Source organism: Portunus trituberculatus, chromosome 14 (assembly GCF_017591435.1).
Source record: "Portunus trituberculatus isolate SZX2019 chromosome 14, ASM1759143v1, whole genome shotgun sequence".
NCBI lineage: Eukaryota > Metazoa > Arthropoda > Malacostraca > Decapoda > Portunidae > Portunus > Portunus trituberculatus.
The window spans coordinates 3935175-3957929 of NC_059268.1; the positions used below are offsets into that span (position 1 = coordinate 3935175).

The following is a 22755-nucleotide window of genomic DNA, read 5'->3' on the forward strand; positions in this document are numbered from 1 at the left end:
AGAAGCTAAAAGAACTAGTAAACAAAGAAGAAGAAAGAGTACAAGACGTGATTAAAAAAGAAGTACAAGCATGGAGAATCCAAGATAAGAAAGACAAGGAATCATTTCAAGAAGTATTTCAAGAACAGTTAAAAGAAAGAGATGAAAATATGACAAGCAAAATGATAGGAGTCCTCAAGAAAAAAGAAAATTCAGTAAGAGAAATTGCAGAAAAAAAAGAAGAGTAATTATTTTTGGACTGAAAGAAAAAATGTTAAATATAGACCAAGAAGGAAAAAGACGAAATGAAATCAGTAAAAGACCTACTAAAACATCTGAATGACGAGGATAGACAGAACTTAGAAGAGGAAGTAGAAGAAATCCATAGAATGGGACCATATCAAGAAGGAACAGTGAGACCAATTAAGATATTACTAAAATCACAAGCAGCAGCAGAAGTACTATATAGAAAAACAAAACTCAGAGAAACAGAAGGTTGCAAAGATATATATATATATAGAAAAATAGAAACGAGGAGGAAAGGAAGAGACACAATGAACTGGTGGCAGAAGCAAGAGAAAAAATAATGAAAGGTCAGAGGAGGAGAAGAAGGCATTTTTTGGAGAATTATAGGAGACAGGATAAGGAAATGGTATATAAAAGAGAAAGAAGAGAAAAATGGAGCAAGTTTAACTAAAATGATAAGAACAAGAGATTAAAATGATGTATACAAACATAGATGGGATTTTATCTAGTAAATTAGAATTAAGAGATTACATAAAGAAAGAAGAACCAGATATTGTATGCCTGGTGGAAACAAAGTTAAATGAGGCAATAAAATAGACATAGATAAAAGGTATAATATATGGAGGAGAGACAGAGTGGGTAAAGGAGGAGGAGGAGTCATGATGATGTTAAGGAAGGAGATAGTGGTAAATCAAGTGGAGTTTGGGAAGGAAAATCAGAAATACTGTATGTTAAGATGCATATTAATAAAAAGGAGTTAACAATCATTGGAACATATGTGCCACCAAAACAAACTCATGGACTAACCAAGAATATAGAGACATGATAGATGACACAATAAGGAGTCTTACAAGAATCATTAAGGAAAGGAGAAAAGTGATATTGGTAGGAGATTTCAACTGTAAGGAGGTAGACTGGGAAAATTATGAAAGTGGTATGGGGAAGATGCCTGGGAGATAGATTCCTGAACCTAATGATAGATAATTTGATGGTCCAAAGAGTAAAGGAAAACACAAGATTCAGAGGAAACGATGAGCCGGCAAGATTAGACCTAGTTTTACAAGGGATATACCAATTAACGATGATATAAGATACAAGTGCCCATTGGGAAAGAGTGACCATGTAATATTAGAAATGGATATAGAAGAAGGAAAGGAAGATAGAGATGAATCATACAAAGGAGACCGATTAAATTACAGAAAGGCTGATATTGAGAATCTCAAGAACTATTTTAAAACGTAAACTGGGAGGAGATGGAAAACTCATTAACGGTTCAAGAGAAATATAACTTATTTTTGGAAATATACAAAACTGGGGTCAGGGAATATGTTCCGAAATATAGACCTAAAGAAGAAGGAAAGAAAGATTGGTTTAATGCAAGATGTGCTAGGGCAAAGGAGAAACGAGATGGAGCATGGAAAAGGTGGAGAAGAAACAGAAATCCAGAAAATAAGGAAAACTTCAAAACAGCAAGAAATGAATATGCTAAGGTGAGAAAGGAAGAAGAAAAGAACTATGAAAAGGACATTGTCGAAAAATGTAAGGAACAACCAAAATTGTTCTACAGATTCATAAATGGAAAAATAAGACAAAAAGAAACAATAGAAAGGTTAAAAGGAGAAAACGGAATGGTGGAAGACCCAAAAGTATGGCAGAACTGTTAAATAGTAAATTTCATGAGGTCTTTACTAAGGAATCCAAATTTGAAAGACCACAGGGTAATAGAGAGACTGTCTATATGAAAGAGATTAAAGTAACCAAGCTTGAAATAAAAAGTTGATGACGGAATTGGATGAGGAAAAGGCAATGGGACCGGATGAAGTCTCAGGCAGAATACTGAAAGAATGTAGGGAAGAACTAGCAAGTCCAATATACAACATCATAAAATGCTCAATAGAAAATGGAACAGTGCCAGTGGAGTGGAAAAGAGCTGAGGTGGTTCCCATATATAAGAGCGGAAGGAAGGAAGAACCTTTAAATTACAGACCGGTATCACTAACTAGTGTAATATGCAAGATGTGTGAAAAAGTAATAAAGAAGCAATGGATTGAGTTTCTTGAAGACAACAAAATATTATCAAATAGCCAATTTGGTTTTAGAAAAGGTCGGTCATGTGTGACAAATTTATTGAGTTTCTACTCTAGAATAGTTGATAAAGTACAAGAGAGAGAGGATGGGTTGACTGTATTTATTTAGATCTAAAAAGGCTTTTGATAAAGTGCCACATGAAAGATTACTATGGAAGTTAGAGGAGAAGGGTGGCTTAAAAGGAAGCACATTGAGATGGATGAAGAATTACTTAAGGGGAGAGAAATAAGGACGATAGTTAAAGATATGAAGTCCAAGTGGAGAACAGTAGACAGCGGAGTGCCACAGGGTCAGTATTGGCACCAATACTTTTTCTCGTATATATAAATGACATGCCAGAGGAGTGAACAGCTACATAAATCTGTTTGCGGACGATGCGAAACTGTGCAGAGTCATTAAACAAAAAGAGGATTGTGAAATACTACAGGAAGACTTAAACAAGATCTGGAAATGGAGCAAAAAATGGGAGATGGAATTCAATGTGGACAAAAGCCATGTCATGGAAATGGGAAAAAGTGAAAGACGACCAGTGGGAATCTATAAGATGGGAGATGGAGTAGAACTAGAAAAAGTAAAAAAGGAAAAGGACTTGGGAGTGACAATGGAAGAAAATAATCAACCGGTAAGCCATATTGATAGAATTTTCAGAGAGACGTATAATTTGCTAAGGAATATTGGAGTAGCATTTCACTATATGGACAAGGAAATGATGAAGAAATTGATAAGTACTAAAATAAGACCTAGATTGGAATATGCAGGAGTTGTGTGGACTCCCCATAAAAAGAAACACATAAGAAAATTAGAGACTACAAAAAATGGCTACAAGAATGGTTCCAGAATTTAAAGGGATGACATATGAGGAGAGACTAAAGGCAATGGATCTACCAACCTTGGAGCAGAGAAGAGAGAGAGGGGATCTGATACAAGTTTATAAATTGATTAACGGAATGGATGAAGTGGATAATGAGAAACTGATCCTGAGAGAAGAATATGACTTTAGAAGCACAAGATCGCATAGTAAGAAACTAAGGAAGGGACGATGTCTGAGAGATGTTAAAAAATTTAGTTTCCCGCAAAGATGTGTTGAGACATGGAACAGTTTGAGTGAGGAAGTGGTGTCAGCAAAGAGTGTACATAGTCTTAAAGAAAAATTGGATAAGTGTAGATATGGAGACGGGACCACACGACATTAAAGCCCAGGCCCTGTAAAACTACAACTAGGTAAATACACACACATGCATCCCAAGCCATCCACAAGACATACACATCCATGGTACAAAAGTTATTGTACCATGCACACATCCATCCTAGTACACACAGAAGGGTGGCCTAAAGGGAAGCACATTGAGATGGATGGAAAATTATTTGAGGGGGGAAAAAATGAGAACAGTAGTTAAAGAAGTCTAATTGAAGAGCAGTAGAAAGCTGAGTGCCACAGGGGTCAGTATTGGCACCAATACTTTTTCATATATATATATATATATATATATATATATATATATATATATATATATATATATATATATATATATATATATATATATATATATATATATATATATATATATATATATATATATATATATATATATATATATATATATATATATATATATATATATATATATATATATATATATATATATATATATATATATATATGACATGCCAGAGGGAGTGAAACTGACGATACGAAACTGTGCGGAGTTATACAGCAAAAAGAGGATTGTGAAATACTGCAGGAAGACCTAAATAAGATCTGGAAATGGAGTAAGAAGTGGAAGATGGAATTCAATATAGACAAAAGCCATGTCATGGAAATGGGAAAGAGTGAAAGACGACCAGTGGGAATCTATAAGATGGGAGATGGAGTAGAACTGAAGAAAGTAAAAAAAGGAAAAAGACTTGGGAGTGACGATGGAAGAAAACAATCAACCAGTAAGACATATAGATAGAATTTTCAGAGAGACATAATTTGCTAAGGAATATTGGATTAGCATTTCACTACATGGATAAAGAAATTATGAAGAAATTCATAAGTACTATAATAAGACCCAGATTAGAATATGCAGGAGTTGTGTGGATCCCCCATAAAAAGAGAGATATAAGGAAGTTGGAGAGACTGCAAAAAATTGGCTACAAGAATGGTTCCAGAATTTAAAGGGATGACATATGAGGAGAGACTAAAGGCTATGGATCTACCAACCCTGGAACAGAGAAGGAAGAGAGGGGATCTGATACAAATTTATAAATTGATCAACGAATTGGAGCAAGTGGATAATGAGAAACTGATCCTGAGAGAAGAATATGACATTCGAAGCACAAGATTGCTTAGTAGAAAGATGAGAAAGGTAAGATGCCTGAGAGATGTAAAAAAAATATAGTTTCCCAGAAAGATGTGTTGAGACGTGGAACAGTTTCAGTGAAGAAGTGGTGTCAGCAATGAGTGTGCATAGTTTTAAAGAAAAATTGGATAAGTGTAGATATGGAGACGAGGCCACACGATCATAAAGCCCAGGCCCTGTAAAACTACAACTTGGTAAATATACACACACACACACACACACACACATTTAAGAGAATGCAGGAGCAATTGGCAGAAAAAGTTTGTGAAGTAATTGATGCCTCATTAAGGGAAGGCGTAGTGCCCCAAGACTGGAAAAGAGCTAACATTGTCCCAATCTATAAATCAGGTAACAAGAGAGACCCATTGAACTATAGACCAGTGTCACTTACAAGTGTGGTAGCTAAGATGTGTGAGAGGGTGGTGAAGACTAGATGGACAGACTTCTTGGAGAAAAATGACATACTTTGTGAGTGTCAATTTGGTTTTAGGAAAGGGCGTTCATGCACGACAAACCTGATATGTTACTATTCGAGGGTGATAGATGTAATACAGGAAAGAGATGGTTGGGCTGATGGAATATATCTGGATTTAAAAAAGGCCTTTGATAAGGTACCACACCAGAGACTGATCTGGAAACTTGAAATGGTAGGAGGAGTGCATGGCAGTTTACTAAAATGGATGGAAGACTTTTGGTAGGAAGAGAAATGAGAACAATAATTAAGGACAGACCATCAGAATGGGGATTGGTGGAGAGTGGAGTTCCACAGGGATCAGTGTTGGCACCAGTAATGTTCGCAGTCTACATAAATGACATGGTGGATGGGGTGTCCAGTTATGTGAGCCTATTTGCAGACGATGCAAAATTGTTACGAAAAGTGAGATGTGACAAAGATTGCGAACTACTCCAGGAAGACTTGGACAGAATATGGAAATGGAGCTGTACATGGCAAATGGAGTTCAACACGACAAAATGCAAGAAAATAGAGTTTGGCAAGAGTGAAAGAAGAATCAGGAGTATGTACAAGATAGGAAATGAAGACATAAAACCAGTCATGAAGAAAAAGACCTTGGGGTGACAATTACCAATGACCTATCGCCAGAGAGACATATAAACAAAATAATTGGAGAAGTATTGAACTTATTGAGGAACATAAGAGTGGCGTTCGTATATCTAGATGAAGAAATGATGAAGAAAATAATTACTGCAATGATAAGACCGAGGCTTGAATATGCAACAATACAGTGGGCTCGAACTTAAAGAAACACATAAGGAAACTAGAGAAAGTACAGAGGGCTGCAACGAAAATGGTGCCTGACTTAAGAGATTTGACTTATGAAGACAGACTGAAAAGAATGCAACTTCCAACCCTGGAAAACAGAAGAGAAAGGGGAGACCTGATAGCAATATACAGAGTGATGATTGGCATGGAAAAATGGATAGGGAAGATCTGTGTATGTGGAATGGAAGAATGTCGAGAGGGCATGGGAAAACTAAAATGGCCACTTATAGGAGAGATGTGAAAAATATAGCTTCCTCATAGAAGGGTGGAAGCATGGAATAGTTTAGACGTGGAAGTGGTCAACGCAAGGAATATTCATGATTTTAAGAAAAAGCTGGACATTAATAGATATGGAGACGGGACAACACGAGCATAGCTCTTTTCCCGTATGTTACAATTAGGTAAATACAATTAGGTAAATACACACACTCAGTGGTTAGATGGCTTCACAAGCCAGAGGACCAGGGTTTGATTCTCCGGCCGGGTGGAAATATTTGGGTGTGTTTCCTTTCACGTGTAACCCCTGTTCACCTAGCAGTGAGTAGGTATGGGATGTAAATCGAGGAGTTGTGACCTTGTTGTCCCGGTGTGTGGTGTGTGCCTGGTCTCAGGCCTATCCGAAGATCGGAAATAATGAGCTCTGAGCTCGTTCCGTAGGGTAACGTCTGGCTGTCTCGTCAGAGACTGCAGCAGATCAAACAGTGAAACACACAAGCCAGAGGACCGGGGTTCGATTCCCCGGCCGGGTGGAAATATTTGGGTGTGTCTCCTTTCACGTGTAGCCCCTGTTCACCTAGCAGTGAGTAGGTACGGGATGTAAATCGAGGAGTTGTGACCTTGTTGTCCCGGTGTGTGGTGTGTGCCTGGTCTATCCGAAGATCGGAAATAATGAGCTCTGAGCTTGTTCTGTAGGGTAACGTCTGGCTGTCTCGTCAGAGACTGCAGCAGATCAAACAGTGAAACACACACACACACACACTGCAAAGACATCATGCCAACCAGATGTATCTGAGCAGTTTGCTCAGAAAAGCTACAACAGGAGCTGGAGTCTGGCCTAGATACATGTACAGGGGGAGGAGGGGCCATAGGTTCTCTTGTCTCTTTATTGATTAAGCTTTGGATTGTATATACAGAAAGAAGGCCGAGAGAAACACGGAACTGAGTAGTGCTGCCTTCTGTAGGTACCACTTTAGTCTTATATCCAGAACCCTCCAGTAAAAATTCTAGGCTATGGATCTACTAACCATGGAACAGAGAAGGGAGAGATCTGATACAAGTTTATAAATTGGTCAACGGTATGGATCAAGTGGATAATGAGAAACTGATCTTGAGAGAAGAATGTGACATTCAAAGCACAAGATTGCATAGCAAAAAATTGAGGAAGGGAAGATGTCTGAGAGATATTAAAAAATAGTTTCTGGTAAAGATGTGTTGAAATGTGGAACAGTTTGAGTGAAGAAGTGGTGTCAGCAACGAGTGTGCATAGTTTTAAAGAAGAGTTGAATAAGTGTAGATATGGAGACGGGGCCACACGAGCGTAAAGGCCAGCAGGCCCTGTAAAACTACAACTAGGTAAATACACCACGTAGTGTAGTGGTTAGAACACTAGGCTCAGGTATAATTCCGAAGTGGCCCTGGTTCCAATATCGGGAGCTGCGAGGTAAAATTAATGGGCACCTCGATGTATACAACCCCTGTTCACCTGGCAGTAAATAGGTACGGGATGTAATTTGAGGGGATGTGGCCTAGCTTTCCCTGTGTGTGTGGAGTGTGTTGTGGTCTCAGTCCTACCCGAAGATCAGTCTGTGAGCTCTAAGCTCGCTCCGTAATGGGGAAGGCTGGCTGGGTGACCAGCAAGCGACCATGATGCATTACACCACCGCGTAGTGCAGTAGTATTCATTGCGTGGTTTGCGAGCTGCTGACGGCTCGCGACGGCTCAATTTGCGGCCCTCGAAAAATAAATAAATTAATCAATAATAACAAGAAAGCACTCTTCCGCTCATCACAGCATTAAGTATGTTTGGTCTTTATTTTGCTATTAATAGCAAGATATATAGGCTAATATTACCATGTCTAATTTTTCTTATTTAGTATATTGCACTAGCAGCACAGTACTACTTAATTTAGTTGAGTTACACTAATTTGTAGCAGCAGCGGCTCTCTCAATGAATGTATTTGACCGAAGTGGCTCCCTTGCAAAAATGAGTGAATAACACTGGCGTAGCGTAGTGGTTAGCATGCTCGACTCACAATCGAGAGGGCACGGGTTCGAGTCCCGGGAGCGGTGAGGCAAATGGGCAAGCCTCTTAATGTGTGGCCCCTGTTCACCTAACAGTAAATAGGTACTGGATGTAACTCGAGGGGTTGTGGCCTCACTTTCCCGATGTGTAGAGTGTGTGTTGTGGTCTCAGTCATACCGAAGATCGGTCTATGAGCTCTGAGCTCGCTCCGTTTAATAGGGAAGACTGGCTGAGTGACCAGCAGGCGACCGGGGTGAACACACGTCAGTGACGTAACACAAGCATGTATATATCCCAACCCACACCGCGTAGAGTAGTGGTTAGCACTCTCGGCTAACAACCGAGAGGGTCCGAGTTCGAGTTCCTGGAGCGGCGAGGCAAATGGGCGATCCTCTTAATGTATGGCCCATGTTCACCTAGCAGTAAGTAGGTACGGGATGTAACTCGAGAGGTAGTGGCCTCGCCGTCCCTGTGTCTGTAGTTTGTGATGTGGTCTCGGTCCTATCCGAAGATATCAGTATGAGCTCTTCCCGTAGAGGAAAGGATGGCTGGGTGACCAGCAGGTGACAGTGAATAACGCACGCACGTCACTGTGACGTTATTGACATCACACATGCATCCCTACCCATCCACACACATTCATTCCAACCAAAAAATTAGATTATATTAGATTATACAAATAAAATTAGATTATACAGTGTTTTCCAGCTTTGGTGGCCTTGGGTGAGAGGTGGAAAGCTGTCTTTGGGGCAAACATGTGACTGAACAAGGTCATGTACACATGTAAATATACTAGTGCATATAGATGTAAACATGTTTATACACATGTGCATTTAAATGAAGGATAAATAAACTGTATATCAGGTGAAAGTTGGCCTGATCGTAGATTTTTTCTTGGTATAGCACTTAGCACATGCATGTCAAATATACGGTGCTCCTATAGCGTGAAATCTACCTCCCGTTAGCACTACAGCGTCAGGTCTACTGCTGCATTATCCCTCCCTCATGGATATCACACATTTCCATATATTTATTTTAGCAATAAACACTTAATTTCTACATATCCTAGGAATTACTTAAATAGATAAAGAACAAAGGTAAAAATAAACATGTTATCATATATAGGCGTTTTCAGTAGCGTCTTGCAAAAAGCGAACGGTCCTAAAAGCGTTCGCCTTTGGCGCCCCAAAGGCAAACGCTTTTCAAGATATGTTCACTTGTGTTAGCTCTCAGAGTCACGTAATAGCAAACACTGATTGGCTGTGAGACGAGTTGCCAACTTTGTAAGTTATAAATCAATAAAAAATACTATTGTGAGGAGCATGAAGATATGATAAATATTATCATGTAAAGGAAATACATTTAGTAACTGTTTACTGATATTGAAATTCATAAGAATTCTCCTTGCAGTTTGAATTAAATGAAAACAGAGTCTTGCACTCTCGAGGCATCTGGGACTACGCATTCTGGCTGGACCACGGTTCACACTTGTTCACGCTACTCATTTCAAAGCTTGTGACTCCAACTTTGATTTTCAGTTACATGAGAATCTCGTAGGTTACGCATTATCTAAGCACATTAATTGTAAAATATAAATATGATAGGATATTTGCACTGTTGCTTGATAATGACATAAGGTTATGGCAATATTGCGGAAGATTTGGGTATATTTTTTTAATGGTGGTGCTCTGAAAACTTTGGGCGAACGAACACACAACTTCATGGCTTCTTTGACAGTGCAATAATTTGAGGGAATCCACAGCAAAAATGTCTCTACCAATGTAACTATTGAATGACAAGCAGTCACTAGTGGTGTAACGGCTTATCTGGCATATTGTGTATTGATGGATACTGGGTACATTACCTGCACTACCTTATAAAGTAGGAAAATGTGACGGGAAGTGATACCTGGGATCTTAAGGGCTCTATTCACCTCTATTATTTGGTCTCAACACCGCCATAGACGCTCACGTATTATAAAACAATTTAGTCAATCTTTTAAAAGGTCTGTTTCACGTAAAAACACGAAACTCACATATGTAGAAGGCTTGGTGACCTTGCCGTAAACATAAAAAAATATTGAGCCGCAAGCGTCTAGTTTGGCCGTCATAGCACTTGAGAGTTCCGGGAAGTAGGAAGTTTTCTAAGTCCAGTGAGCTCTGCACCAGTCAAGAGTAAACACTGAAATGATTTTCAATTGTTTTTAACAGATTTGTGGGTATAAACAGGGATTTGTGGGTAGCGGCATATAAGGATTTCATGGTATTTATAGAGCTAATCCCTCCAATCATGCGCTGCCACTTGAGAGGCATAACGTTATTATTGGATATATTATTATTTGTACGTGGTGTACGATATGTTTTCCCAGCGGCAAGCCAAGCACTGCTTGTCGCCAAGAGTGTATCCTCAGTTCCGGGCCACCAATAAAGGAGAGACGTGTGTCCCTGTGTCTCGCTCCCCTGCCTAGCTATTTTACATGGCGCAGTGAAACCCTTACCTACACCGGTCAAGATGCCTCTACCTCGCTGATCCCCTCGCTCGACGCCTAGGGCCTCGACGACAGTGGTTCCTCGCAGCCTCCAGCCGCTGCTCCAGCAGGCAAGGCAGACCATCAGTGACCAGCAACAAGCCATCACCACCTTGCAGGCCAACATGGCGGCACTCAACACACGCCCCTCAGGTGCCTCTCTCAGCTGCCCCCGAGAAATGCGACCTGGATATGACACCAGCTGCATTCAGGTCGTGGAAACGGTCCATGGAGTGCTGGCTTCTCCTCTGCAAGTGGCCACGCCAGGAAGCGGTCCATCACGTCAGACTCCTCTGTGGCCCCCCGCTGCAACGTGCCTTGGACGCCAGATTCACCTTCGACCAGTGGAGCGCCCTCACACAGCAGGAGGCGCTGGACGCCATTGGTAACCTAGTGCTTCGCTCCTCCAGCCCAGCAGTGCAGTGGGCAGAGTTTTTCGGTGTCAGCCAAGGGCAGGACGAGTGTGTTAGTGACTACTTCGTACGGGGCACCCAGAAAGTCAACGACTGCGCTTTCGAGTGTCCCCAGTGCAGCCTCAACCTCTCTGAGTACTTGCTATTGAAAAAGCTTGTGGTAGGCAGGTGTATCAAGCGTGTGACTCGTTAGGCAGTGTGGACGCCCTAAGGGCCATGTGTTGTGCATATGAGGCAGCCCGCCAACACACCACAGGCGTGGGCGGTTGGTGGGAAAGCAGTCGCGCGGCTGGCACCGTGCGGGCCGAGGAGGACGGGGACCAGACGCTCGACGCCGCCGCTGCCACCACCTCTGGCAAGACACAGCCCTCACGTACTTGCTGGAACTGTGGTACTTCGCACGCCCCTGACAGAGCTTCTTGCCCGGCCAGGGAAGCAGTCTGCGTTGCCTGTCGTAAGAAAGGCCACTTCAAGAGGTGCTGTAGGAGCTCCAAGCGCCCACACGGCACTGCACCTGCCAACGCCGTCTCGGGATCAGTGACAACGGCAGGCGCGAACGTGTCCCGCCAACCCACCATAGAGGTAACAGTGGAGCTTGGCAAGGGCGCCAAGCACCGCACAGCAGCTGTGGCGGACACTGGTGCCCAGGTGTGCGTCGCGGGCGGCCCTCCTGTCCAGTCTCAACATACAACCCACGCAGCTACAGGGACGTGCAGGCTTGCGGGATGTAGCGGACTTGCCCTTACGGTGCCTCGGATCGTGCCGGTGTGACATTTACCTTGGCGGCCATGCTACACAGCAAGAAGTATACTTCGTACCCTCCGCCAGGTCGCTGTTCCTGTCACTGAGCGCGTGCAAGGAGCTGGGGCTGGTGCCCGCCGGCTTCCCTCACCACTCCCTGCCGACAGTGCAAGCAGTGGAAGCGCGTGACACGACCGCCGAGCCTGCCCAGCCGCCTGCCAAGCCCGCCACGATACCATTCCCGCCACACGAGGAGCACGTACGACGGCTAGAGGAGTGGCTACTACAACACTTCTCGGCCTCCGCCTTCAACACCACAAGGAGCCCGCTGCCCGTGATGGACGGCGAGCCTCACCACATCCACCTGGCACCCAACGCTGTCGGTGCCGAAACACTGGGAGGACGAGGTGAAAGCCCAGCTTGAAGACGACGTACGGCGAGGCGTCATCGAGCCCGTCCCGGCAGGGGAACCCACGGAGTGGTGTGCCCGCATGGTTGTGGTAGCAAAGAAATCAGGGCAACCGCGGCGCACCGTCGATTACCAGCGCCTCAACGCCGCATGCCGCAGAGAGACACACCACACCCCCGCCCCCTTCGACATGGTGTCTAGTGTCCCCAAACATTGCTTCAAGACAGTGGCTGACGCTTATTGGGGGTACCACCAAGTCAGGCTGGACGAGGAGAGTCGAAGTCTCACCACCTTCATCACCCCATGGGGGAGGTTCAGGTACCTCCGGACCCCCATGGGCCACTGTTCTGCTGGCGACGCATACACAAAGCGCTTCGATGACGCCATCCAAGGCATCGTGAGGAAGCACAAGTGTATCGACGACACCCTCCTCTACGACAGCAACATCGAAGACGCATTCTGGCACACGTACGAGTTTCTGGCGACCTGTGCAGCCAAGGGGATTACTTTGAAGCCTGAAAAATTCCAGTTCGCACGGAGGGAGGTGGATTTCGTGGGTTTTCGCCTCGGCTGGGAGGAGTACAAACCCACAGACGAGCGCCTAGCGGCAATCAAAAGCTTCAGGATGCCTGACAAGCCCTCCATCTCAGACATCAGGTCGTGGTACGGGTTTGTCAATCAACTTGCCCCATTCCTCGCCACAGCCCCAATCATGAACGCCTTCAGGAGCTCCTGAAGAAGCCGTGCGGAAAGGCTGTGTACTGGGACGAGCACCTGCAGGAGAAATTCCGCCGCGCTCAGGACACCATATGCCAGCTTGCAAAGGACGGCCTGGCATATTACGACAAAACCCGCCCACAGTTGCCCTCACAGACTGGAGCAGGGAGGGCATTGGATTCATTATCCTGCAGCAGTTCTGCCACTGCTCGTCTGCTGCCGCTCCCTTCTGCTGCAGGGCGGGCTGGCGTCTGGCCCTGTGCGGAAGCCGCCACCTCACGGCCGCCGAGACTGGTTACGCCGCGGTAGAGGGGGAAACCTTGGCTGTGGTGTGGTGCCTCCAGAAAGCCCGGCTGTTCTTGTTGGGGTGCCCGAACCTCACCATCGTCACCGACCACCGCCCTCTCACCAAGCTGCTGGGGGACAGGGCCCTCACAGAAGTCATCAACCCACGACTCTTCCGGCTCAAGGAGCGAACGCTACAGTACCGCTTTCAAGTCAAATATCTGCCAGGAAAAAGGAACGCCGCAGCCGACTTCCTGTCCAGGTACCCAGCCCTCAGAAGCCCCACCACAGACACCGACGCCAACCTGGATGAGGACCTCACCGAGGCAGTAGCAGCCGTGGTCATCGCCACAGCCGAACACGAGGGTCACGTTCTCGACGAGTCAGCGGTGAGAAAATCTGCAGCCGACGACCCTGTCTACCAACTACTACTGGCCAAAGTGTTGGCCGCGGACTGGCACCTGCACAAGGCGCAAGAAGTGGCCTGCCTGCGCCCGTTCTATGGCGTGAGGGACCGGTTGGCAGTCTCTCAAGACCTTGTCACATACACCTTTGACCAGGGTTGTGTGCGACTTGTGATTCCTGAGCCCCTCCACCCACAGGTAGCAGCAAACTTACACGCTGGTCACCAAGGGCTAGATTCCATGCTGCGGAGGGCAAGGCAATGTGTATACTGGCCCGAGTTGGAAGGGGACCTGCAGCACTACCGGGCGTCGTGCACGTCATGCGAGACGCACGCTCCCTCTCAGCCCTCAGAAACACTCGTCATCACGCCGCCCCCAGAGTACCCATTCCAATCCACAGTGGCGGACATGTTTCAGCATGAGGGGCACACTTACATGGTCTACGCTGACAGGCTCACTGGATGGCTAGAACTCGCCCATTTCCCACACGGTGCTACATCTAATAAAATCAAATGAGGCAGTACTTCACGCAATGGGGCGCCCCGGAACAGCTGTCCACTGATGGGGGGCCGAACCTGGCGAGCGAGGAAATGTCGGAATTCCTCAAGAAGTGGGGTGTCATTGCACGCCTGTCCTCAGCACAGTACCCACAGTCAAACGGGCGGGCCGAAGCAGCGGTCAAGACGGCCAAAAGAATCATCAGAGCCAACACAGGTAGCGGGGGCTCATTGGACACGGACAAAACCTCCTCGCTGTGCTGCAGTACCTTAACACCCCGCTGCAATCTGTCAACAAGTCCCCCGCCCAACTTGCCACCGGAAGGCAGCTGCGTGATGGCGTGCCAACGGCCCGACGACATTACAAGGTGGACAGGCACTGGGGAAGGACGCTGCGTGAGAGAAGTGAAAATGGGGGAGGAAGGCAACACCCTGATGGCAACCTGCACACCCAGACAGCTCCGGCCCATGTCCCCTGGCACATGAGTAAGGATGCAGAACCAGGCCTCGGGCACGTGGGACCGCACGGGCTTGATCGTGGAGGCGCTGCCCTACAGGCAGTACACCGTCAGGCTTGATGGTAGCGGCCGAATAAGCCTCAGGAACAGGAAGCATCTGCGGCCCGTCGCTGAGTTAACCCCACCGCCCGCACCGCCAACCCTGCGCCCACCAACCCCACCGGCCGCTCAACCAACCACGACACCCGCACAAGTCTCAACCCCCACCCAACCTCAGCTACGCCCCGCACCCAGGAGGCAGGTGCGGCGACCGGGGTGGCTGAGCGACTATGTGTAACACACACACACACACACACACACTTAGAAAAACAGAAGGCTGTAAGGATATCTATATAAAGAAAAATAGAAATGAGGAAGAAAGGAAGAGATACAATGAACTGGCAGCAGCAGTAAGGGAAAAGAATAATGAAAGGTCAGAAGAGGAGAAGAAGGCATTTTTTTTGGAAAACTCTAGGAGACAGGATAAGGAAATGGTATATAAACGAGAAGGAAGAGAAAAAAGTGGAACAAGTTTAACTAAAAATGATAAAGGCAAAAGACTAAAAATGATGTATACGAACACAGACGGGGTTTTATCAAGTAAATTAGAATTAAGAGATTACATAAGGAAAGAAAATCCAGATATTGTATGCCTGGCTGAAACAAAACTAAATGAGGCAATCATAATAGATTTGGATAATAGGTATAATGTATGGAGAAGAGACAGAGTGGGAAAAGGAGGAGGAGGAGTCATGATAATGTTAAGGAAGGAGATAGTGATAAACCAAGTGGAATGTGGGGAAGGAAAAGCAGAAGTATTGTATATTAAGATGCATATTAATAAAAAAGAGTTAACAATCATTGTAACATATGTGCCACCAAAAACAAATTCATGGACCAATCAAGAATATAAAGACATGATAGATGACACAATAAGGAGTCTAATGAGAATCGTTAAAGAAAGGAGAAAAGTGATATTAGTAGGAGATTTCAACTGTAAAGAAGTGGACTGGGAAAATTATGAAAGTGGTATGGGGAAGAAGCCTGGGAGAAAGATTCTTGAACCTAATGATAGACAATATGATGGACCAGAGAGTAAAGGAATGCACAAGATTCAGAGGAAACGACGAGCCGGCGAGATTGGACCTAGTTTTTACAAGGGGTATACAAATGAATGATGATATAAGATATAAGTGCCCATTGGGAAAGAGTGACCATGCAATATTAGAAATAGATATAGAAGAAGGAAAGGAAGATAGAGACGATTCATACAAAGGAGACCGATTAAATTACAGAAAGGCTGATATTGAGAATCTCAAGAACTATTTTAAAAACGTAGACTGGGAGGAGATGGAAAACTCAGAGACAATGCAAGACAAATATAACTTATTTTTGGAAATATACAAAACAGGAGTCAGGAATATGTCCCAAAATATAGACCAAAAGAAGAAGGAAAGAAAGATTGGTTTAATGCAAAGTGTGCTAGGGCAAAGGAGAAAAGAGATGGAGCATGGAAAAGGTGGAGGAGAAATAGGAATCCAACAAACAAGGAAAACTTCAAGGCAGCGAGAAATGAATATGTTAAGGTGAGGAAGGAAGAGGAAAAGAACTTTGAAAAGATATTGTCGAAAAATGTAAGGAGCAACCAAAATTGTTCTATAGATTCATAAATGGAAAAATTAGGCAAAAAGAAACAATAGAAAGGTTAAAAGGAGAGAACGGGATGGTGGAAGACCCAAAAAGTATGGCAGAACTATTAAATAAAAAATTCCAGGAGGTCTTTACTAAAGAATCCAAATTTGAGAGGCCACAGGGTAATAGAGAGACAATCTATATGAAAGAGATTAAAGTAACCAAGCTTGAAATAAAAGAGTTAATGAAGGAACTGGATGAAGAGAAGGCAATGGGACCGGATGAAGTCTCAGGCAGAATACTGAAAGAATGTAGGGAAGAACTAGCAAGTCCTATATACAACATCATAAAATGCTCAATAGAAAATGGAACAGTGCCAGTAGAATGGAAAAGAGCTGAGGTGGTTCCCATATATAAGAGCGGAAGGAAGAAGAACCTTTAAATTACAGACCAGTATCACTAACTAGTGTAATATGCAAGATGTGTGAAAGAATAATAAAGAAACAATGGATCGAGTTCCTTGAAGACAACAAATTAATATCAAATAGCCAATTTGGTTTTAGAAAAGGACAGTCTTGTGTAACTAATTTATTGAGTTTCTATTCTAGAATAGTTGATAGAGTACAAGAGAGAGAGGATGGGTTGACTGCATCTATTTGGATTTAAAAAAGGCGTTTGACAAAGTGCCACATGCAAGATTACTGTGGAAGTTAGAGGAGAAGGGTGGCTTAAAAGGAAGCACATTGAGATGGATAGAAAATTATTTGAGGGGGAGAGAAATAAGGACGGTAGTTAAAGATATGAAGTCCAAGTGGAGAGCAGTAGAAAGCGGAGTGCCACAGGGGTCAGTATTGGCACCAGTACTTTTCCTCATTTATATTAACGACATGCCAGAAGGAGTGAACAGCTACATAAATTTGTTTGCGGATGATACGAAACTGTGCAGAGTTATAAAGCAAAAGGAGGATTGTGAAATACTGCAAGAAGACCTAAATAAGATCTGGGAATGGAGTAAGAAGTGGGAAATGGAATTCAATGTGAACAAAAGCCATGTCATGGAAATGGGAAAGAGTGAAAGACGACCTGTGGGAATCTATAAGATGGGAGATGGAGTAGAACTGGAGAAAGTCAAAAGGAAAAGGACTTAGGAGTGACGATGGAAGAAAACAATCAACCAGTAAGCCATATTGATAGAATTTTTAGAGAAACATATAATTTGCTAAGAAATATTGGAGTAGCATTTCACTACATGGACAAAGAAATGATGAAGAAATTGATAAATACTATAATAAGACCCAGATTGGAATATGCAGGAGTAGTGTGGACCCCTCATAAAAAGAAACACATAAGAAAATTGGAGAGGCTACAAAAAATGGCTACAAGAATGGTCCCAGATCTTGAAGGGATGACATATGAGGAGAGACTAAAGGCTATGGATCTACCAACCTTGGAACAAAGAAGGGAGAGAGGAGACCTGATACAAGTCTATAAATTGATCAACGGAATGGACCAAGTGGATAATGAGAAACTGATCCTGAGAGAAGAATATGACACCCGAAGCACAAGATCGCATAGTAAAAAGCTGAGAAAGGGAAGATGTCTGAGAGATATAAAAAAATATAGTTTCCCGCAGAGATGTATTGAGACGTGGAACAGTTTAGATGAAGAAGTAGTGTCTGCAACGAGTGTGCACACTTTTAAAGTAAGATTGGATAAGTGTAGATATGGAGACGGGGCCACACGAGCATAAAGCCCAGGCCCTGTAAAACTACAACTAGGTAAATACAACTAGGTAAATACACACACGCACATACACAGACAGACTTTAGGCCAGGTAAAACCATCGTTCTTCTAGTTTGTATTTTGTATTATTATTTTCAAAGGTATTGTTCTCTTTTTGTTCCTCACCCGTACGTGTATACTTACCTCCATTCCAAGTTTAGTTCGTTCCCCTCCCGTGCCGTCGTAGCCCGTTATGCTCATACACATATCAGATTAATGTGTTGCAGGCACACATTTATCTTACGGGGGGATATTGGATATATTATTATTTGTAAGTGGTGTACGATATGTTTTCCCGGCGGCAAGCCAAGCACTGCTTGTCGCCAAGAGTGTATCCTCATTCCTCACTCCTCAGTTCCGGGCCGAGCCCAATAAAGGAGACATGTGTGTCCCTGTGTCTCGCTCCCCTGCCTAGCTATCTTACAGTTATCATTTTTTTAGGTTCCTTGTTAGCACTAGGTTAACACCCTAATGGGGGTTCACGGGGGGCTGCCCCCCCTCCGTATAGGTTAGCTTAGGTTAGGTTATAATAGGTTAATGCCCTAGTGTGGGGGGGGTCCAGGGGAGACTCAGCCCCCACAATTAGGTTAGGTTAGGTTAAATTAGGTTAATGCCCTAGTGGAGGGGTCGAGAGGGGGGGGGACTAAGTTACATTAGGTTTGTTTAGTGCCCTAGCAGGCGGGGTCCAGTTAGGTTACATTAGAAATTAGGTTATGATAGGTTAGATTAGGTTATGCTTGGTTAGGTTATGTTGGAAAAACTTGAAATATTATGAAAAATTTCCGTAGTTTTTTTTAAATGCTCATATTGCGTTTATTTTCCCCACCAAAACCCACGGTTCCCCACAGGCCCCCAAACTTGTTTTGGGGGGATGGAGGGGAAGGGAGGGACAGACTTGTCATAACGAATTACCAAGTTTTTTTTACACTTAACAGATTTACCTGTGACGTCTGTGACAAGATGTTTTTGAACAAGGTAGACGCAGATCTGTGCTACAAAAATCATTTGGACATGTGCATCCAGCCTCTGCCGCGTGTACCACGGCCGTCACAAAATATTCCCTGCAGAAATTAAATGTGTAGTGTTTTATTTGAGCCTTGTCTTCAATTATCCCATTCCCATAATAATATCTTTATATTACGGTGGAATGAGGCTGTACGCAGCGACTAAAGAGTACAATAGTTTTTCCGGCGAGCGACAAGGGAGATTCGTCTGGCAGTGTTTACTATCGTTTTCAGTAGCAGCGTTCGCGTGTAAAAGCGAACACTTCTGGACCGTTCACCTTTTGCAAAGTGCTACTGAAAACGCCTATATATATATATATATATATATATATATATATATATATATATATATATATATATATATATATATATATATATATATATTTCATACATTTATTCTAACGATACACACTTCGTACATCTTCTAAGAGTGACACAAAAAGATAATTTTGTTTTTTTCTCATCATCTTCCAGCAAAAATTATCAAGATGAGACTGGACCAGCTGACGACCAACACCGCGCATTCTCTTCAGAATTACCGTTTTAGCGTCCAACCACGATCGCTCTTTATCCTGTTCTTCATTCTCTTTCATTCCCATACTCTCCTTTATCAATTCTCTCAGACATCGTTCCTTCCTTAGTTTCTTACTATGCGATCTTGTGCTTCTAAAGTCACACTCTTCTCTCAGGATCAGTTTCTCATTATCCACTTCATCCATTCCGTTAATCAATTTATAAACTTGTATCACATCCCCTCTCTCTCTTCTCTGCCCCAAGGTTGGTAGATCCATAGACTTTCGTCTCTCCTCATATGTCATCCCTTTAAATTCTGGAACCATTCTTGTAGCCATTTTTTGTAATCTCTAATTTTCTTATGTTTCTTTTTATGGGAAGTCCACACAACTCCTGCATATTCCAATCTAGGTCTTATTTTAGTACTTATCAATTTCTTCATCATTTCCTTGTCCATATAGTGAAATGCTATTCCAATATTCCTTAGCAAATTATACGTCTCTGAAAATTCTATCAATATGGCTTACCGGTTGATTATTTTCTTCCATTGTCACTCCCAAGTCCTTTTCCTTTTTTACTTTTTCTAGTTCTACTCCATCTCCCATCTTATAGATTCCCACTGGTCATCTTTAACTTTTTCCCATTTCCATGACATGGCTTTTGTCCACATTGAATTCCATCTCCCATTTTTTGCTCCATTTCCAGATCTTGTTTAAGTCTTCCTGTAGTATTTCACAATCCTCTTTTTGTTTAATGACTCTACACAGTTTCGCATCGGCCGCAAACAGATTTATGTAGCTGTTCACTCCCTCTGGCATGTCATTTATATATACGAGAAAAAGTATTGGCGCCAATACTGACCCCTGTGGCACTCCGCTGTCTACTGTTCTCCACTTGGACTTCATATCTTTAACTATCGTCCTTATTTCTTTCCCCCTTAAGTAATTCTTCATCCATCTCAATGTGCTTCCTTTTAAGCCACCCTTCTCCTCTAACTTCCATAGTCATCTTTCATGTGGCACTTTATCAAACGCCTTTTATAGATCTAAATAAATACAGTCAACCCATCCCTCTCTCTCTCTTGTACTTTATCAATATTCTAGAGTAGAAACTCAATAAATTTGTTACACATGACCGACCTTTTCTAAAACCAAATTGGCTATTTGATATTATTTTGTTGTCTTCAAGAAACTCAATCCATTGCTTCTTTATTACTTTTTCACACATCTTGCATATTACACTAGTTAGTGATACCGGTCTGTAATATAAAGGTTCTTCCTTCCTTCCGCTCTTACGGGAACCACCTCAGCTCTTTTCCACTCCACTGGCACTGTTCCATTTTCAATTGAGCATTTTATGATGTTGTATATTGGACTTGCTAGTTCTTCCCTACATTTTTTCAGTATTCTGCCTGAGACTTTATCCGGTCCCATTGCCTTTTCCTCATCTAGTTCCGTCATCAACTTTTTTTAATTTCAAGCTTGGTTACTTTAATCTCTTTCATATAGACAGTCTCTCTATTACCCTGTGGTCTTTCAAATTTGGATTCCTTAGTAAAGACCTCATGAAATTTACTATTTGTGTGTGTGTGTGTGTGTGTGTGTGTGTGACTAGGTATATTCTAGATGCTGGTGCGTTTCATTAAGATTTTATACGTTTTCTTTATCTGATTTAGTACGATCAGCAAGATATTCTGCAATCCTTGAGAGAGAATGACGGGGATGGGCTGAGTTACAACACCAGCCCGTGTCACCATGCTGGAATCCACTGCACTCAGAATAAAAGATAGTGAAGCCATGGTATACACAGGTTACAATCAGAAGGCAGCAGAAGGAATTAAGAAACGAGGGACGTAACAGGAAGAAAATCTCACCTCACTCTGCCCTCGCACCACTGACATTGCGGGCCTTTCCACCCCGGGACACATATACACTGTTTGTCCACGCATTTCCCGTGTTTGCACAAATCATTACACTCCTCCTGTCCTCCCGCACACACAAGTGAGCACCCCAGTAACGCTAACACTAGTATCATTGTCCTCAAGGACTCGGATTTCCTTAAAAAGTTCGGTTTGAACAAGAATTTCTGGAGATACGTTGCCATCTTGGATCTGCCTTTCAAAATTTTCCGCAATTGTGACGTCGTCGTCACGTAGTCATGTTTTCACATACAAAGACTAAATAAAAAGCTTGCCATATACTATAACAAATAACAGTAAAGTTGCCAGATACTGCTAGAAAAGAGGATGGCAGCGCCATTCATAGGGTGAACCGCAAACTAACGCATACTAAACAAAGAGCGCCTATATTCAAATATTCGTTATGAGTACCTTTGTCACATGCCAAAGTGTGGCCCGTGACAGTGTTTAGTTGCATCTTCTGCGCATGCGCGGCCCGGGAGCAGACGAGTCACACTCGAGAGACAGATAAGAACTAGGAACTAAATAGGAACTAAAAGTGAAAAAGGAGAATGGAGAAACAGGATGGTATATCAAGCGCGGAAAATTTCTGCAGAAAATTTTTTTTGGTTGGGATCTTAAAAGAGAAGTGAAAGTAAAACTAATAAATATACAGGGATTAACAAAAGCAAAAATTTTGGAAGTGGAAGAACTATTGAAAGAGGAGATGAATGAATGTTGCATTGTATGTTTGGTAGAAACACAACAGAAGTATAAGAAGGTGGATTTCTCAAAAGGAGTAATGTGTGTGGAAAAAATGAGAGATATGAATGATAAAAAAGGAGGAGGACTATCAGTGTTGATGTATGAGCGTGATGGCTGTGATATTTATGAAAAGAATGTGATAACTGATATTTTGAAAGTAGAAATTAAAATAAGGAATGTTGTGATAATTATGCTACTTACATATATAGATGTGTCTGATAAAGAACGTAATGGAAAAATAATAAAGAAAATTGGAGAACTTGAAAAAGTCCAAGACGAGGAGGTGGTTATTTTATTAGGAGACTTCAATGGACATCTTGGATTTATAGGACCACAACCTTTAAATTATAATGGAAAATTAGTTTTAGATATTATGGAAAAATGGAATATGATACTATTAAATGGTGATCAGAAATGTGAAGGGAATATAACAAGGAGGCAAGGAAACATAGGAAGTGCAATTGACTTCATGTTAGTTAATGAATCTATG

At 42.8% G+C, this 22755-nt stretch overlaps 1 protein-coding gene across 1 annotated transcript in view; it reads right to left on the reverse strand.

The window, feature by feature from the left end:
• Positions 1–18255, reverse strand: part of LOC123503531 (attractin-like protein 1) — a 93485-nt gene extending 75230 nt beyond the window's left edge. Inside the window, exon 1 of the mRNA XM_045253370.1 lies at positions 18231–18255. The gene's annotated coding sequence lies outside the window, so the exon portion shown is untranslated. The remainder of the gene's footprint in view (positions 1–18230) is intronic.
• Between the last annotated feature and the right edge of the window lie 4500 nt (positions 18256–22755).